The 15,759-nt window shown below is 31.8% G+C and overlaps 1 protein-coding gene across 4 annotated transcripts in view; it reads right to left on the bottom strand.

Annotated features, from left to right (window-relative positions):
- Positions 1-15,759, bottom strand: part of LOC129981182 (uncharacterized) — a 100,247-nt gene that overhangs the window by 24,958 nt on the left and 59,530 nt on the right. The window lies entirely within an intron of this gene.

The following is a 15,759-nucleotide window of genomic DNA, read 5'->3' as shown; positions in this document are numbered from 1 at the left end:
AGTATATATGAACTGAACTGAATTTAACTGAATTTCGTTCATCATTAATTGATATTTGGTTTCCTTACTTATCACATTTGAGATAACGAAATATTTTTACAAGGGGTGTTCAAATGAAAAGGTACAAAACGACACCATGGGTATAAATGAAGACTTTATTCAAAGTATACACCATAGGTCTAAGCATAACGATCATATTGATTAACGAGTCGAAGGAATCCTTGTTCCCAGAATTCCTGTGGCCGTGACGAGACCTAGTCCTTCACAGCGTCCTTGAGTTCGCCGTCCGAGTTGAAGTGCTTCCCTTTCAGATGTTCTTTCGGAACCATTAACTCCGATGTATACTGTGAGACATTCCGAAGACTTGGAAGGTCCATCAAGAACAAAAGATTGGGGCTACTCATGGAGGGCGTGGTTCTGCTCCGTGATAACGCGCATCCACACGTCTCCAGGGTTACACATGCGGAACTGATCAAGTTCAAGTGGGAGCAGCTCGACCATCTACTCTACAGCCCAGACGTGTCGCCTTGCGATTTTCATGTGTTTGGTCCTCTGAAGAAACATCTAAAAGGTAAGCGCTTCAACTCGGACGGCGAACTCAAGGACGCTGTAAAGGACTGGGTCTCGTCACGGCCACAGGAATTCTGGGAACAAGGAATCCTTCGGCTCATAAATCAATGGGATCGTTGTGCTCAGGCCTATGATGTATACTTAGAACAAAGTCTTCATTTATACCCACGGTGTCGCTTCGTACCTTTTCATTTGAACACCCCTTGTATCACTGAATTGAGATAGGGCGTGGAAAAGATTAAACAAATCCTAGCTCAATAAAGCTGGATCAGATGCAAACAGAAGGTCCCGTAATTCAATGTATTTAATCAAGATTTTCTAATTTGTGGTGGAGTGTTTGACCCCAAGAAGGATCCTGAAGTTTTTTAAATTATTAAATATTTTTCACAAAAATTGTTAAACAAAATCATACTGATTTAAAACATTTCAATGCAGTTTATTTTACAACTTCTGTAAGTTAAAATCGTTCATATTTATCGTTAGCTTATGTTCTGTTTTCTAATGTATTTTCAGGTTTCGTGGAGCTATAAAATTTCTCTAATAAAAATGATTTTTTTTTTAATCTTAAAAATTGTCATGGAGTAAAAATGCTGAAAAAACTCGTGAAACATGTCTGCAAGCACGTGTACGCTGCGGGCATCTGAAAATTTAATTGATTGTTGTCTTAAACATAGGCCAATCACGTATAATTTTTCATGCATTATTTTTTAATATTTTAAATATGAAATATTGAAAAATAATGCATTGTAATCATCAAAGAATTTAATATCGAGATCTTGATGATTTCCCAAGTGTTAAAGGAAGGAAAATAAAAAGGGTGGAATGGTCTCTGTCTATTTATTAGACTGCTACGCTAAACAGATGCAAGGGAGCGGTCTTTACATCAAAACTATAAATACTCATTAAATTTTTGAACAGATTCAATGAGTAGAAGTCCCTCTGTCCGTTCGTATGCAAGTGAATATGTAACTCAAAATCGCATAGAGTTTTATGAATGAAGTTTGATAAAGTTTTACCACTATATTTTTAAATGTGCATGAAATTTTGAATTCATTCCATAATTGGAATTAATTTTCCATAGGGAATCCATTCCATATTGTTACGAACCTGTGATGCGGCTTCCCAGCATAGTGGGTTCCATAGGAGGTCCCAGAGCTTGGCGACAAACTTGGCGAATTGGTGACGAATTTGGATTATACCTGAACAAAATAGATTATACCTGAAACATCGAGAATTTTCCCGATCCGTCCAGTAGGAACGGAGATACGCCTCGAACGTTCCTGATTGGTTGAGAGGCTTCTAGCCCCGCCTCCTAAGGAGCTGCAGCTGCCCCGCCTAACCTATAAAAGGAGCTGCAGCTGCCGGGGAGTGGTCGTGAATTGATTGGTCGTGGACCAGTGGAGTCGTCGTAGTCGGAACCGACGGTAAAGAACTGGCATTCCAGGGATAAGCAGAGCAGCGACGGAGTGAAGCTAGTGCTGAACTAAGCTGTGTGCTACTGTCTGCAGTAGAATCTGTTGTATGCTGCACGTCTCGGCTGAAGATAATCGTCTTCTGTGCTGTATATAGTTGTCGTCTTTGTGCTGTCCTGTGTGTCTTCGTGTAAATAAACGTCGTTGTTTTATTTTCTACTGCCGCCTGGTGATGGAGCGTTCTTCACACCATATAACTTCCACTATCCAAACGAACCCCGGAAATTTCGTAACAATATTATATTCTCGCCCGTGTAAACATGATCAATGGCGAATTCACATATCTTGTGGTCTTAGACAGTGCACATTATGAAGATCTATTTTTAATAAAATCGTCAATTTAATTTCATATTTCAGCGCATTTTTATTTTTCTCGTATACGAAATATAGAGAAAGTATAGTAATCGACAAAAAATTCGAATCTTGATGAATCTCCACATTTTAGATCTCCCTGAGTTCGAAAAACAGATTTTAAAAAATGTCCATCTGTCTATCTGTGACAAAGATAACTCAAAAATGCTTTAAACTAGGTTGATGAAATTTGGTATACAGTCTTTAGATCAAATTTGTAGCTTTCTATCAAATTTTGAGCAAATTCTGCAGAGAGGAAATTCATCTGTCCGGCTGTTCTAATATATTTACCGCGATAACTACAAAACGAAGTGAGCTAGATAGATGAAATTCGGAGTACATATTTAACTGCAGTGTAAACACCTGTCAAATTTTGAGTTAATTCCAATAAAGGGTTGACTGTTTATCAATCTGCATTTTTAGAAATATGTAAAAGCCATAATTAAAAAATACAATGACTTAACAATATCAAATTTTGTATGGATTTTGTGACTACAAGTGTAGTTTTGTGTCAAGTTTTTGACTCAATCAGTTAGAGAAAACGCGTCTAATACGCAAAATTGATTTTCGTATATTATTAACCAGGATTAATCGCCAAAAAAATCTCGCCAAGGTACTTGTGATAAATTCAGTTAAAATGCCAAATTCTCACCAAAGGCTAATATTTCGGAAGTATTGTACGCCAAATCCATACAAGGCGTTCTTTGGTAAACACTTTTATTAGAGGGTTGGCGAGAAAGTTCAGGGGATATCACTCTAGTGGTTAACACGTTAACTGGGGTGGATCCTAGCACAGCCCACCTCTTGGCGTCTTTTTGAATTCTCGCCAAACGAGTGGCGATAACGTCGCCAATATGTCAACCTAGACGGATTTTTTTATTTATTTATTTTTTATTTATTTTATTTTATTTTTATTGTTATTTTATTATATTATTTATTTATTATATTTATTTTTATTACATTTATATTATTTTATTTATTATTATTTCTGGCCTTCAAGTATCGTTTTTTAATTGAAAAATAATAATAATAACAAATATTCAATTAGTAGTCAACTTGGCGAGATTTCAAATAAGTCGCCAAGAGATGGGCTCATCTAGGATTTTACCCCTTAACTGTTCATTGTAAATTAATATATTTTGTTATTTATTGATTTCGTGAATATGTATTAGTTTTTATCTATCTATTATGACTCCAAACTGACAAGCATCATCTACATTTAGACACAATGCTATCGAAGCAAATTTATGGTTTTATAAAATTTCTAATAACTAAGTGAACATAGTAAAAAATGTAATAACTTGCTAATGATACTTGATAAAGTATAATATTATCCTGGTATTTTATCATTTATAGAATTTGTACTTTTTAGATATTATTTATCTGGCAACTAAGAAAATAAAGTTTTTTTATTGATTTGCTGGAACCCCTCTCTCTCTTCCGCTAAAAAACCGCCAATAAACACGATGACTCAGAAAACGCAGCAGGCTAGATGGATGAATTCTAGTCATTAAGATTGTAGATCTCTATTAAAGCCCGGGATAGCCTGGTTGGTAGGGCGTTGGATTCGCGTCCCTTGGGTTACGAGTTCGAACCCCGCCAGCCGAAGACTCTCCGTGTGTGTGTGGCGACTGGCGCACATATATAGAGAGGTGTTCCTACTACTGGAGAATCTTCAGACGGGCCATACGTCCCCCCCCCCTTGATTCCACCAAAGCACCCCAGAAAACCACAAGAGAGATCGAGGTGGGAGACGCGTGCCTCGTCTACCGAGTGGACAGGTCGTAGGAATGCCGCTTAAATCTGTCGAGGCTACAAAGTCCTCCAGATTTATACCATTGGGGGTACTGGTTCAGAGGTGATCGTTCTCTGATTCAGGTCTAATTACGATCTGTGGATGAGTGAGTGATATGCATGAATTAAATCTGACCCGTAAAAAGGGTTGTGACGCGTGAGTAGCCAAGTAGTATTCTTGGACTTGGTTGGCGCTACTGAAAAAACAGGAAACGCTCATTCGGCTTAAATCGCTGACAGATAACTGTCAGCGGGCTTATAAAGTGCCATAAGTCACAACACACAGATTTGTATTAAATTTTGCATCTGGTTCGTGAAAGGAAATGCTCTATATTACCAAGTTAAAAACAATATGTACCATTTTGAGTTCAAGAAGCAATGAATGAAATTGTCAAAGAGAAAATACTCCAATTAGTTTTAAATACAGAATGAATAACTGAATTATTTCATTAATTTCTTTTAGAATTAAAACCTTTTTTATTTTTTAAATCTTACATTTACTAAAAAAAGATAATATCATAATCTAGACAAAAGCCACTCTAAGAGGATTAGCCACGCTTGTCCATCCATACTTCAAACTTATCGATACGCCGAGGTTAAACCAGCAGAATACTTTTTTGATCGTTTTAACGTTCATTAAGAAGAGCTTAGAACGTAAAAACCATAAATAAAACGCGTCGGTGATGTTCAATCTGCTCATGGAAAGTTCCTCTCTCCCGACAATAACTGTAACGTCCATCCCCAACAGCTGCATCTTGTTTGTTTTTCACACTGCGCACAAAGGTCATTCCAACGGGACAATAGACCTGTCACAGTGAAAGCTTTTCCCAAGGCTGTAAACACCGCGTGGTGAATGTAATGCGCAATACACGAGTATTGACTGACCTCGTTTGGGGTTTTAATCAAGTGCTTGAGTTAAAAGTAATCAAATTTAATTGGGGATTAGGCAGTCTGCGAGACAGCGAGGGGTTAGTGCACTGCTAGAACAAGCAGTCCGTGCTTCCTTTGTCCTGTCACCGAGATGTGGATTTTTGTTCTGTTAAGGTGAAGGGCTCACTCGAGAAACCGCTGCAGAAAGTTCGAAAAACCTAATGGTGTGAATGACTAAAAGCATACATTTTGCTATGAAAGACAGTGACAGCCGTTGCACGTTTCGCGCCACGTGGATGCTGTACGTTTCAGCCCGGGAAATGAGATATCGATGTTTCTGCGATTGACAGACGAGAAGAGCGATAATTGATTTGTTATTTGGATATTTGTGGTATTCGTCGTCTGCTGCAGTTATAAATAGACTTTTGATCTTTATTGGCATATGATTATTGGCATACTAAACTGCAATATTTAAGATAAATAAAAATAAAAAATAATAATTTATAATGCACTATAATGGAGATCGTTGGACTTTGAACTAGTAAACTTGGGGCGTAGTTTCTTTTGGGATATTCAAAATTTTAATTTGATTTTTATTAAAAAATGAATCGAATTTTTTACATCTTTTTCTCAATAATTTAAAATATATTACAGTACAAAAATAATTTTTACACAACCTTAAAATTAGAAAAAATTAAGTATTTAAAAATATTAATTTTAATGACGCCTAATTTTCGCATTGTGTTAATTGGGACTAATGCAAATTTGAAAGAAATTTGATAATAGCAAACTTTAATTCATTACTTCAAATATGATTATCAAAGTTAATTACCAAAATTGCGGTCATACGTCATTTTATTACTATGTTCCTTTTATGTCAATTCCTTGAACATATAAAAAGTACTTTACTGTATTTTATAACATTTACCATTTTATTTTCCTTCAATAACTTTAAAGTATATTACTGCACAAAAATAATTTTTCGACAACCTTAAAATTCGAAAAATTAAATATTTAGAAAGATTAATTTTATTGACTCCCAATTTTTGCATTAAATTTATTATTGTCAAAGATAATTATCAAAATTGTGGTTATACGTCTTTTCATTAATACGTTCCTTTTATGTCAATTCCTTGAAATACATATAAAAGGTACTTTACTGTATTTTATAACATTCACCTTTCATTTTTCCTCAATAACTTTAAAGTATATAACTGCACAAAAATAATTTTTTACATTACTTGAAAATTCCACAAATTAAGTATTTAGAAATATTGATTTTATTGACATCCAATTTGTGCATTAGTAGCATTAAATTTATAATTATCAAAGTTGATTATCAAAATTGCGGTTATACTTCTTTTTATTAAAATGTTTCTTTTACGTCATTTTCTTTAAGGACATATAAAAGATACGTTACTGTATTTTATAACATTTTATAGATTTACACTTTAATGCATTTTATAGATTTTTAATTATTATATTTAGTTACTTCCTTACAATAAATGGATATAATATATTTGGAATTAGTCGTTTTTTTTTTATTCTATCGCTATACCATTAGATAGAAACAAATAATGGCTGCAAACAGATTTTTTTAAAAAAATTAATTAGTGAAATAAAAATATATTCGTTTTTATAAGTAAAAAATAAGCAGCGGGATCACTCTAAAGCCTTCTACTCCCTTCTCTGAAAATTGATGACCTAGGGCAAGACAGTGAATGCTACGAGTGCTTAGATTTTTATCATAAAATAATCGGCGAACTGATCAAGGCTTAAGGATTGGGGCACAAACAAAGAGTTCTATTCTCGAGTCTAGTGAGAGAGCCCTTGAGGAAAATAGTGTAACTTCATTGGGGCAAAGTCTTTTATTTAAAATCACACAAAGGAATATTTTTTTTAAAAAAATATAATAATTTAGGGAAAAAAAACTATTGCAATTATAATGATATAGTGAAAAAGGACAATTTTCACTTCCTAGTATACGTAGTATAGAAAAAATATAGAAATCGTCAAAAAATTCGAACTCGTGGTTTTGATGAATTTCCATTTTTTAGAGCGCCTTGAGTTCAAAAAACGCATTTTTAGAAAATGTCTGTCTGTGACAAAGGTAACTCAAAAACTGCCTTGAGCTAGGAAGATGACATTTGGTTATGCGGTCTTAAGACCAAATTTTCAAATTTCTATCAAATTTGGAATAAAATCTGTTCAAAGGAAGTCCGTCTGTCCAGCTATTCGAATTCAAGTTAACACGATAATATAAAATAAAGGGAATTAGAAAGATAATATTCGGTACGCTGATTTAACATCTATAATGTAGACTATAATGACCTGTCAAATTTTGAGCCAACTCTGACAAAGGATTTACTTCTGTACTTTCAGAAACATGTAAAAGCCATGACAATGCAATGACTTAACTATGTTAAATTTGGCATGGGATTTTATGACTACATGTAAAGTTTTGTGTCAAATTTTTATTTCAAACGGTTGACAAAAACATGTCTAAAGCACGAATTCGCTTTTCGGACACTTTTAACCGCATGCCAGGGATTAGTCGCCAAGGATAACACTATTTATTCAGTAAAAATGCTAAAGTTACGCCAAAAAGTGATATTTCTTAATTATTGTACGCCAATCATACGCAAGGTTTTCACTGACATGGCAGGTTTATTAAATAGTATGCTGGAAAGTTTGATGGAGACCACTTCTTGTTGGGTTAAAATAGAGTCAAACTCAGATCTGTTCAATAATATTTTTGAATATTAGCTTGGTAAAACTCCAAAATTTGAATTTTTGATTAATTAAAGTTTTATTAAAAAGGAACTCCGAGGTCCCCTTTTCCACTTTTGAAAGTATATCTGGATCAAATTAAGTAGGTTTTGATCAAGCAGTCTACCCTGTTACACGCAACACATGCAGGCACGCACATGCACTTTCTTATATTATTATTAGAGATAAGGATTTCATAAACTTTTTTTTTTCCAGTTACATCATTTGTTTATAAATTATTTATAATCATACTTTTCTCTGTAAAATTACATCATTTATTTATCTTCAATTTATTTGTTTCGCATATATTGTTTCTACCACTCCCCCCTCCCCCTCCTCATCCTTTAAGAGAACTCTTGCTTGTTTCTTGAATCCAGCAAATGGCCAAGCCGCCATATGTTTTTCTCTTCAGAGTGATGGTTGCTATTTTTACACTCCAACCGAGACATCTTCATCACTCGGCGTCCAGTCCAACCCGGCACCAAAAGTTTACATCTTTTCTGTCTCTCTGGTGATTGTAAGATATTAAAAAAAAAAAAAAAAACATTGTAATCTTGAATTTTCAAAGGGTTAAAAATCAAGAATCGTACTAGCGGGGTTGTGTGATATCATATTTGGATCATATAAATTTTGGCATTATTTTTTTCGCCATTTATAAGCAAAAGTATTCGAGAAAATCTTTTAATTCTGCAGAATGTCATTAGATTTGTGAATAATTTGTGCAAATCGTATTTATTTTAGTTATCAGTGATAAATTTTGCATCTCTTTGATATGCTTTCCGATTTTGAGGGCCCAATAGAACCTTTTGAAGGAAAGAGGACGAATGATTTTTTTTCTCTTTCTTTTTCTAATCGGTGCAATTTAATTATTTTAGCTATCCGTTTGGAAGCAACACTAAGGCTATTTCGGGACAGACTTTATAACTTTGAATTCCTGTCTGATAACACATTACACGACACTGGCGTACAATAGTTACGAAATATTAACTTCTGACTTAATTTAGTACTTTTACTGAACATATCGTGTAGTTCTTGGCGAGTTATTTGGCGATTAATCCCTTGCGGTTGATAATATCGAAAATTCGAACTTTTGTTTTAGACACGTTTTTCTCAACCGATTGAAACAAAAATCTGGCACGAAACTGCACTTGTAGTCAAAAAAATCCCATACCAAATTTGATGCATTTAAGTCACTCCGTTTTTGAAGTATCGCGTTTACAGGTGTCTGAATGTACAGACCGACAGACAGTCAACGCGTAATAGGATTTACCACAAAATTTGACACGTATCTACGCTACAGATGTTTAACTCATATACCGAATCTTATTTATCTAGCTCTCTTCGTTTTGTGACTATCGTGTAAACTTATATTCGAAGTGTCTGACAGACTGATTTCCAAAATTTCCAAAATAGATTTTACTCAAAATTTGATAGATATCTGCAAATTTGTTGTAAAGACCGTATACCAAATTTCAACCGTCTAGCTCAAAGTGTTTTTGAGTTATCTTTGTCGCAGACAGACGGACGGGCGTTTTCCAATAATGAGCTTTTCAAACTCAAGGAAGTCTAAAACGAGAAGATTCGTCAAAATCAGGAGTTTGAATTTTTTTGACAATTACTATATTTTTTTTGTACTATGTAAACGAGAATATAATAAAAACATATAAATATAAGAGCAAATATATATGAGCTTTTTAATAATAGCCCTGAGTAGCGTTCTTACTAACTGTTATAATCGCTTTGAACAGGTGATCCAATTCAAAATTGTGCACGTCCTTTTGATACATTTATATACGAAGAATGTCTATTGTATATTCACAAGAATAATTGGGCTAAAATTTTGTAAAAAAAATCATCTGGTATCGATAAATCTGAACTTTTGTAGAATAAATATCTGCATGCAGTTCTATCGGCATGATCAAAATCCTGTAAATCTCATTTTCTAACATGCATATCTTTAGGGCAGTGAAAACTACAATGAAATTTTATCAGATAAAAGAATGACCAATAAACGAAGACATATACAATTAAGATTATTAGCTGTTGTCTTTTATAAACAAGATTACAGTTAGGATTAGCAACAATCATGCAAAGAAGAAAGTAAGTAGAGTGAAAACTGAATAACATTCATTTTTTGAAAAATAAGATAGCTATTAAATGGCAGTTGTTGCCTGTTTTTAAATAAAAGTCATTTATATAAATTTTTTTAAAAAAGTTATTCAGTTTTTTACTATCTTGTATATTAGTATAGAGAAAGTATAGCAATTGTCAAAAAATTCGACCTCGTGATTTTTGACGAATTTTTACGTTATGAATTCGAAAACACACGTTTAGAAAATTTCCGTCTGTCTGTCTATCTGTGGCAAAGACAACTCGAAAATGCTTTGAGCTGGAAGGTTGAAATTTGGTATACGGTCTTTACATCAAATTTGCAGATTTCTATCAAATTTTGAGTAAAATATCGTCTGTCTGGCTGTTCGAATACAATAACTACAAAACGAAGAGAACTAGACTGAGAAGATCCGGTCCACAGATTTAACATCTATAGTGTTGACACCTGTCAAATGTTGAGTCAAATTCAAGTATGGATTGATTGTTTGTCGGTCTGTACTTGCAGAAACTTTTTAACTCGATAATCTAAAAACGGAATTACTTAAAATATATCAAATTGGATATGGGATTTTGTGATTACAAGTGCAGTTTTGTGTCAAATCTTTGTTTTAATCGGTTGACAAATACGTGTCTAATGAAAAAATATGATTTTTTATAGTATTAACGCGTGCCAGAGTTAATCGCCAAATCACTCGTCAAGGATAACGTGATAGATTCAGTAAAAATGGTAAATTCACGCCAAAAGTTAATATTTCGTAATTATTATACACCATTACCATGTAAAGTATTCTCTGGCATGACAAGTGTATTAGAGAGAATGCGAAAAAGTTTTAGACAGACCACTCAAGCTGATTCTGCATATAAAATATGTTACAAACCTTCTTTGTTGATACATTTGCGTCAGATTTTGATGCAAACATTGATTGCCAAATGACTTTTGTACCACAGATTCTGCGTTGTGTTCAGATAACATCTGTTCCAGATATATACAACAAATTCATCTTTTTAAATTTATGTCATCTCGAAGCTCAGGTTTCAGAGCCAGATGTAAAAGGGACTTTTGAACTTTGGTTACACCAAGTTCTTTAATATTTCCTTATCTAAGTCATTGCTCCCAGCTTTATAAAAGAAATGAACTTTTAAATCTAAATCTTAAAAGAGAAAGAAATCTTTTTTATTAATATCCTGTTAATAAATATTTAATAGCGGTCAGTTAAAATAAAAGTTAAATTAAAAGCTCTCGAGGACTAATTTAGAACTGACATTATAATAATATAATTTTTTTTTTGGGGGGGGGGAATAGAATTGTGGTCAGATGATCTGTCATGGTTTGAGATTAATAAATAAATAAATAAGTATGATTTTGCTGTTTTAAAATATGCATTTCCAATATGTACAAAGGATGCAATTTCATTATTGAGTAAGCTGAAAATATAATCAAAATTGATTTTTCTGCTTACATGCCTGAATATTCACATTGATATTATTTAGAAAAATCACGATTCTTTTTTAATTTTTCGCGCAAAAATAGATATTGTTTTTAATTTTCTGTAATAGAAATTGCTGCTCTCTGATATCTGTTTTATTTTTCATGTTTTGTTTTCGGATTAAAACAAAAAAAAAAAAACTATTTTGACTGAACATTTTTTTTACTTCTTTTTTACTTTCATTTATAATAAAAGTCTTCCTTTTTTATGTTCATTTATAAAAATCATCAAAATAGGTTATAAACTTCTTTTTTCTATTTCAGATGTCTTTTATTTTCTTACTAGAATTTCTAAAACTTAAAAAAAAAAAAATAATAATGGAACAAGTATTCATTTTTCGAACCTCTTTACCATTTTATTTCCCATTCCTCTTGGGAATGCATCAAATAAATTTAAAAAGAGAAATTAGATTAAATTTTAAAAATGTCTTTTGTATGATTATTTTATTTAATTTTATTCACCGAACTAAACTTCAAATGAGATTTTTCTCACAATTTATATTTTATTTTCGTTCCTAAATTAGATAAAAGGGTAAAAAGAATTCATTGTTAGCGAATCATTCTTTTACCATTTCAGACGATTATTTTCAGATTATTATTTATTCTTCCTAAATTATCTATACTTATAATAAAGCTCAATGTGTGTGTGTGTGTGTGTGTGTGTGTGTGTGTTGGCGCTCTACAGGCCAGACCGTTTGACATACAGTTACCAAATTTGGTACATGTATACCTTGGAGGTCGGAAATGTGCACCTGGGGTCCCTTTTTTCGAATTTTTAATTAGAATTTTAATTATTAATTAAAAACTAACTTTCCCGCCAAAAAAATCTTCCATTTTCCCCACCGCCAACTTTTCCGCCAAAAAAATCTTCCATTATCCCCAGCGCCAAACGAGAAAGGCTTCAGTTTTTTTTTTTTTTTTTCCAACAGTAATGAGGCTAGGGTTAAAATTTTTCGGCGGATTATTTCAATCGGTTCTGTTTATTTTCTTAATGTTTGATGCATTTAAAATTAAACATTGTTAATGAATCAATCTTTCAGATTCATTCTGAAGTACTTTTGAATTAAAATAAAACAGAATAAAGGAAATTAAAAATGTCTAATCCGCATAGCGTTACCCCAACTGGCGTAGAAAAAATCACTTATTTGCTTTACGTAACCGGCGAAGAAAATTCACGCATGCGCATTCTGTTCTGATTGTTGCCATGACAACGTTATCAATGGATGATTTAAATTATTTTTGGGTTAGTTGCATGCTTTTGTAAGTAAACTGTATTTATGTTAGTTATATATTTTTGTATATGCTTATAGTTTTAAGTACATCGTTTTTTAAGTAGTTTTTTTAAAACCTGTTTTCAACCGTTTATTTTAAACGATTCGTTTTATTTTCTTAGTGTTTGATGCATTTAAGTTTAAACATTGTTAATAAATCGATCTGCTCATAATGAATCTAAGAAAATTTTGTTGACCAACTCTTGAGATATTACATAAATTAAAAAAGATATTATTTAGTGCCCATAAAGTTTAAACGCTGAGTGACTCTATTTTCAGTAATCAGATTATAAAAAAATACTTTGTTCCAGTAAAAAATATTATTATATTAATTGAAGATAAATTCTTTCCACTTTAATTTAAAGCATAAATTCTACGGGTGCTAACAGAAAATGAGAGAGATACATATTACGTTATGACTGAAGGCCTTTATAATATTATGAATGAATTATATGACAATCAAAATTTGAAGTTTTAAAATATTTTGATGAAGAAGCTATTAAAGTAGAAATTGCATAAAATATTTAATTATTAAAATGTTAACGAACATTAAGATTGGCGAACCGGCTGGTCGCCAAAGGCGGCTAGTATTTATATAAATGGAACTCATATCAGATTTTTGATATATAACTTATGCTTTCTGTCAATACAAGTTTAGGCCCTTTATTTTTTAGCGTGTGATATGTCTTTCAAGGAAAGCTAATTTTATGTTGCAAAGATTTTTTAAATTACATTTTCCTTTTCTTCCAATCTTGAAATTGAATCTGTGAAAGGAAAAAAAGAATGCATGATTGCATTATCATTTTCAATTATAAAAGAGTCGGTTTCTTTGAGGAAACTTAAATTCAATACAACTTTTATTTTATTTGATACAGATAGAGAATATTTTGATTTATAATAAAATAAGGTTGTTAGTATTTAGGAAAACTAATATGAATAAGGGTACTTTAAAATGGAATGTAATTCAAGAATTTTCTTTTAACTTTTTGTTTCAAGAATTCGTTTTTATATTCAAAGAAGATTTTTCTTAATTATTATACAGATATATTCATAATGTTGTATTTTAAGTTTATTTCATTCTAATCAATATTTAAGAAAATTTTTTGCGATTCCTTACATTTTGTTCTGGCATATTCTATGAAGCATGTCAAAGGTCTGTCATTTACGAATTTTTTAAAATGTACTTGAATTCAAAAGGATGTTTTGCCTTTCCTTAATGTCATGTTTTGCAATCTCTGAAATTATTTTATTCTTAAAAAACAAAATTTAATAAAATATTTCCCAAATTTCTTTAATGTCCTTGCCTACCATCAAAAGATACAATTTCTAGCTTCAAAGGCGTATTCAATTTGGGCATTAGAATTTCCAGAATATTCTTATTTTCATGGGCTTTTCTCTTTAATTCTTCAAATTGAGGAACACTTCTTTCCTTGCTTCACATGCTTAAAGAGACGTTTCAAATAGTTTATTTCCCGAAATATTCTTGAAATAATTATATGAGTGTGGAAATGCTTGAAGGCACGCATCAAATGCTTTATTTTTCACTAAATATTTTTAGAAATAATTAGCTGAGCATTCGAAACTTTATAAAGGTAGCTAAAAGTTCTAGTTTTTAATAAAAATAGCGGATCCAAGCGAACTATTCTGTAAACATTTCAGGCGATTTGAATTCTGGTAAGATTTTTTTTTCTTTTAAATCTTTATAAAAATAACGGAACGCATTTATTTTTTAACCCTTTTTCCCTCTTCGTTTGTTCTGCCTCGTTATTTACCCCCAACTTACCTTTGCAAATGGCGTACGTGATTCTAGTCGCGTTTATATTCCGGAATTGAAAATTGAAAGAAGAAATATGTTATTCGTTTGCTTTTTGATACTAGTAATGAGTTCGTTCATTGCGTATACTATAATGATCCAACCGAAGCGAAGGAGCGTGTTTCTGAACACGTACGTTAGTGGTAAAGAACACGCGATTCCGTAATTGTTCTGGCTGTCTATAACAGTTTATTGCTCTTTCTTCATTCGAATGTTTTTCTGTCTCTCTTCCGTACGATTGCAGTTTTATACTGTTTGTTTATTTTTCCCTTTAATGTTTGTTTGAGAGGGTTTTCTGTTTTTCCGTAAATTGTTTTTTTATATACAATGCAATAAAATCGGATTTCTTTCATATTAGTAAGTATTGCATGCTGGAAACATTTACTCAAAATGTTACTCTGCGCGAATGTCAATAATTTAATTTCTTCGATTTATTTTACGACTAAATTTGTCACGAATGATTCAGAATGATGGTATTTTCCACAATGGCTTCTTTATTAAGAAATTCGATATGTGAATGTGTCTTCAGTGCAATTTAAAGTTCAATAACCGAATATTGTATCGAAATTATGCATAGACCTTTCCCTTAAAAATCCAATAAATATGTGATTATAATAAAATATAAATGAATGCCCCGTTTTGTGAATATTTTTTAAACTTTTAGATTAAACATTTGGCAACATAATTTATATTTTTCTTTCTAAAATACGGAAGAATTTGCCATTGATTTTTCTTGAGAATTTCTTTTTTATAATTATTTCATTGACATGCTCTTTTAATTTACGGATTCTACTTTTTTTCTGGATTTTTTTTTTTTTCATTCTTATTATTTAGTTGATTGTCCAGCAAGACATTTTTGTAAAATTTTATTCTAAAAATGTATAATTTAGAATATGATGAAACCTATCCTTGAAGAAGATAAGATAATCTAAAATACAAGAAAGAAGATAACACTACAATTTTGGATTTTCAGAAAGATGATGCAAAAATTGGAATCAGTTCTATAAAACTATTCGAATGAAATATTTCGCTGAATTTAATTGATATTCGTGTTTTACTCACTGAAATACACGATTCAATTTAAATTCAAATTAAATTAAATTTGTTGAACATTTATATTTTATATTTTTTTATCATTTATATTTTATTTTCGTTCCTAAATTAGATAAAAGGGTAAAAAGAATTCATTGTTAGCGAATCATTCTTTTACCATTTCAGACGATTATTTTCAGATTATTATTTATTCTTCCT

The sequence above is a fragment of the Argiope bruennichi genome, chromosome 8 (assembly GCF_947563725.1).
Source record: "Argiope bruennichi chromosome 8, qqArgBrue1.1, whole genome shotgun sequence".
Taxonomy (NCBI): domain Eukaryota; kingdom Metazoa; phylum Arthropoda; class Arachnida; order Araneae; family Araneidae; genus Argiope; species Argiope bruennichi.
Note: the sequence above shows the minus strand (reverse complement) of the source record. Positions and strands in the feature narration are given on the sequence as shown.